A 4,695-nucleotide genomic window follows, 5' to 3' on the forward strand; every position below is an offset into this window, starting at 1 on the left:
CAGCTGGTTTCTGCCAGTGTGTCCCCTATCATATAATTTGGGACAGTACAGCCCGGGAGATGTCCTATATAATTGACTGCCATCCAAACTGATGTTGCTTGTTGGGCAGCATGAGGGATTGGTGTGTGTGAGCAGGAGAGGAGAAAGTGCTTGGTAGAAACATCACCAGTCCAGGCCAAAAAGTGCTTATTTAAGCAGTTTGTCTGTGGCTCTTTTTGCCCCCAGGTTTGGATGCTTCCTGAATATAAATCATACAAATGAGTGATTTGAGGAACTGTTTCTTTGCTCTTTCCCTTGTTAAGGCAGGTCAGGATGGATACATTTGGTCATAGGTGACACTGCAGATACTGCAGCTTACACCAGCCCAGAGCACAATTCACGCAAATGTAATTAAAACCAAAACAGGGATTTAAGAGAATGCATGCTTGGTCTAAGGGCAGCCTGCTAAACAGTGGATGTGGGTGCAAATGTATGTGCTCCCGGTATCCTGCTAGTGCGTGCGGAGCAGGTCGCTTGAACTCACTGCTCTATTTGCTCTTCCTGGAGCTTCGGTGCTGACTTGAGCCCAGCCTATTTGCTGGCTCACACAGCCGTATTTGATATTACCCTGAATATATTGTGGAGTGCCTGGCATCAGAAGCAGGTCACCTTGGCGTGCAGTAGCACCAGGGAGTGTAGGAACATGTCGTTGGTGATTCCCAACATGCAGCCCTCCAAACCAGTCCTTGCAAAAGGCAGCATCAAAGAATAGAGAATTTGTGGTCTCTTGGATTCCCAGCCAGGGAGAAATCTCAGAGCAATTTAGTTTTGTTGTGTCCTAAAAGCCCAGCATTGATAAAGAACAGCCCCTCACAGTATTCCCAGTAGTCAGTGAACACATCATTCCACTATATTTCTAAATATAACTGTATTCCCTAATATGCTTATGTTCTCCCTAATACACCCATGTTCTCTGTTTTCCTTTAATTATTTGTTCCACTTCAGTGGCTTCCCTTCAGATTGGTGCCAGTCAGAGATAACTATTATGAACTTGCTAATTATGGAAGCTGGAAGACTCCTGCTTCCAACCTGCTCTGTTTCAGCTGTGCAGAGATCAGTGGGTTTTGCCTGCACTATTATAGAAAATCATTTTTATCATCTCACACACAGCAAAGTGGACAGTCATTTTTCTTCAACAACTGATGTAAATAAAATATCAGGAGAGAACTCCCCCCTTAACACTGGATTTTAAGATCTGTCATTTTAATTGGGGCACTTTTTGCTTTTTCTGCTTCAACATTCTTCTTGCAGTGGTGTAAAGACTTCTGCCCTTTAATTTAAGGCACTTTCTCTTGAGATCGTGTCGAGGCACAAACAAAACCTTTCACTTCCAGAGTTTCCATCTTCGATGCTCATTAGTAAAACTTTGGCTTAAAGCAGTGGCTTCGTTTTTGTGTCATTGCAGATTCCCTATGCAGCAAGCTTGATCAGGAAAGAAAAGCTCGGTGCACACCTCAGCAAAAGCTAAAGGTGAACTTGTGAAAGAAGAGATGCTCTTCTCACTGGCCTGGCCATCAGGTTTTTGTTTGCAGCCATTGCAAGAATTAAGAGTCAGTCTGTTGCATGATGTTACTGATTTTAACTGTGGACGTGTTGTGCTGTGGTCCAAAGCTGAGAGCTGATACCACCCAAACCATGAGGTTTCACTGGGGTAGGACAGCTCACTGATGAGCTGATCATTCAGTGAATCCAGGCCTAATAGCCTCAGTGCTTCTACTCTCTGGCACTGGAAAGTGACCTCAGGGTAACGTGCTTTCAGTGAAAAGAGGGGAAACTACCTTGACGTGTCCCATGCGATGAAGTTTGTTAACGAAACAGAGCTTCTGGGAGGAGACTGCAGTTGAGTGAATGCCAGTTGAGGGCCAGTATAGCTTTAAAAACGCCAAAGGAGGTGCTCTCCATAGTTCAGTCTCCTGCAAGTGCTGATTAAACTGTTGGCCATGTGTAGGATCTTCCTAAACCTAACAGTGTTTTTCAGTAGTGATTTTCAGTAGTGTTCAGTTAGAGGGAACAGTGTCTGCAGCATCAGTGGCCTGGGACATCTCAGTTCCCAGTGTCAGACCCTGGACATTTAAATCACATTGTCTTTTTCTCTTGTAAGACAAGGAGATTGAGGCTTGGAGAATGAGATGCAAAAAGCCTGTTGCCCTGCTACTGGGCTATGCTGCACAATCTGACTTGTGGATTCATTGAGTAATCCCTGAGGTAGAATAAAAGACCTCAATAATCTACATAGGGAAGGAATTAAGCAAAAAAAACAGGGTATTTGAACAAGGGTTTGATGGTATAGGGGAAGGAATTTTACCTGAGCTATGGAAAAAGTAGATATTTAAAAATAAAAATATTAGGAGTTAGTAATAAAATAGCCAGGTAACCAGTATCCTTGGCTCCAAACTCTGCTTACTGAGATAATGAGGTTAATCTAAGAATCAAATCGATTTATTTTGCCCTCTTGAGTATATTTTCTTACTCACTGCCAGCATTTTCCAGTTGCATCTACGTTAATCTGCATACCAATTTAAAATAAATTCAGTGGTGGTAATATCCTGAATATAAAAAAAGAAAGCTCCCCCTTCCCTAAATGAGAAAAAGGGGGACCTGACCTACACTATTTGTCCAAAGAATTGATCTAAAATAAAAGTCTGCCTGAGGATGGCAGCACCAGATGAACCATTTGCTCTCAGCTTGGATTTTTCTCAGCTGATTCTCCCTGCCAGGAAGGTGCTGCCATCCCAGCACCAGCATTCCCTGCCTGTGTGCTGGCACTGTGCAGGACAGCTGCATTTCTCACGCTGTTTCTGTTTTCTGTGACAGCATCCCTGCAGATGACGGGGATTTCTCTAAGCAGGCCCCTGCGCTTTCAAAAGATTAGTTGTTGCTTAACTGCTAAGATATATCAGTCAAGCAGAGAGTCGTAACCGTATCGTTCAGCCGCAGTTTCAGATTCTCCATGTGCCAGGCAGCGAAGTGTTGCCTCAGGAAGTGTGCACATACATAAACACATGGTACACCAAGGGAGGAAAGTGCCTGGGCACTGCTGAGCAGCCACTCACCTCGTGCTCAGTGTTTCTCAGCAGTCCTGTGTTTCCACAGCTGGGCTCGTTGTGTTTAGTCACTTTGCACTTCAACGGGAGAATTTCCACGTGATTTGCAAACATTAGCTAGCTAAATTCAGGATGCCTCAGGAGCAGGTGATGGTTTAATGTATCCTTTTTTTTTTTTTTTTCTCTAGAGATTGTAAATAAATTTTGTCCATGTCTAACTGAAAAAAACCTAAAACTTGTGTTTAGTGTTAGTAACATTTTCTCTCTTTCTTATTATTCCTAGAGCACAGAGTCTTTTGCAGCTGTTACCCTGTAAGTTATAACCCACCACTCAGCAATCTGACTTGTAAAAAGACTGAGAAAATGGAAGGGCTTGGGAATTTAAAGAACAAACAAATCAGGTTCCTCTGAGCCCAAGGACGAGTGACCTCAATGCATCATGGACGACCATGTAAAATAGAATGTAGCAGCCATTTATTAGTAAAAGCAAAACAAAACAAAAAATGCCTGTCCTGGATCTTTTTTGGTGGTACCAAAATTTAAGTCTCTGTGTTTTTAGAAGGAGTACTGAACTGGATAGAGAAAATGCTTTTGATGAATCAGACAGATAAGCTGTGAAAGGAACTGCTGATCTTTTCAACGCCACAGACACTGACAGCATCTGCCAGTTCATCTTTTGCTTTTGAATAGCGATCATTTTATGGAAAGAAACGCGCGTCTCATCAGATGGGCTAGAACCACATTTGGATGAATGGATGGATGGATGGATGGATGGATGGATGGATGGATGGATGGATAGAAAAGTGTTAGCCGTACACAGTGCTTTTTAAAAGCAGACTGGAAATTCTGACACCTCTTTCCTCCCAGCCCCTTCTTCCTCCTGATATTTTGCTTGCTGTATGAATTAAGATTGTACTCCTCTGGAAATATTTTACAATTTAATATTGAGTGTAATTAAGAATATAATCACTGTTATAAAAAAAGGTATTTAATTCTGTTGTAGTTTCTTTATCATTCATGTGGATAAAAAGTCTATAATAAAAAAAAAGAAAACTATGAGATAATAGTTGAGCTTCCCTGTAATTTAATGCTATGTCTGCTTACTAAAGAAAATTTTGGGGAAATTTATCCCCAGGATTATCTTTTCAGAAATATTTTAATTAATAAATATGTAAGCCCTTTGAAGTATTTTACAGCAGAAATCTTCCTCCTGTGGTGATTAGAAAATGTTTGGAAGTAGATTTGGTGGAATTTCAAAAAGTGCCTTGTGGATTTAACTCTCCTTCCACAGAAATAAAGGGAACAAAGTTTGTCAACTTGAAAACCACAGCCATAGTGTTTTAGGTCATTTCCTGATCGTGTGCAACACCCTGATTGCCAGAGCTTTGCCGAGTGGAATTTGTCTTCGTTCAGTTGCCCTGAGTCCCAAGCACTGCGAGATCCCTGGACTACGGAGAAGATCTCCCCAGGACAGAATCGCCAGAATTTGAGAGCGGTTTCAGCCACACTCACAGCAGCTGAACGTGGCATCGAGCTGCTCTGTCAATATTGCCCTCACTTCCAGAGAACTTCAGGAGATGAAACCTGCTGTTCTTACAGATCCGTGCTGCAG

General features: G+C 42.3%; 1 long non-coding RNA gene across 1 annotated transcript; it reads left to right on the top strand.

Annotated features, from left to right (window-relative positions):
* Positions 1 to 1,450: 1,450 nt before the first annotated feature.
* LOC148590527 (uncharacterized) lies at positions 1,451 to 3,886 on the top strand. Its single transcript, XR_015914293.1, has 2 exons — positions 1,451 to 1,509; positions 3,367 to 3,886. It is a non-coding gene; the product is annotated as an uncharacterized LOC148590527 (long non-coding RNA).
* Positions 3,887 to 4,695: the final 809 nt, after the last annotated feature.

The sequence above is a fragment of the Tinamus guttatus genome, unplaced genomic scaffold (assembly GCF_059628265.1).
Source record: "Tinamus guttatus ecotype Peru unplaced genomic scaffold, ASM5962826v1 Tinamus_guttatus_pri_ptg001286l, whole genome shotgun sequence".
In the NCBI taxonomy this organism is placed as follows: domain Eukaryota; kingdom Metazoa; phylum Chordata; class Aves; order Tinamiformes; family Tinamidae; genus Tinamus; species Tinamus guttatus.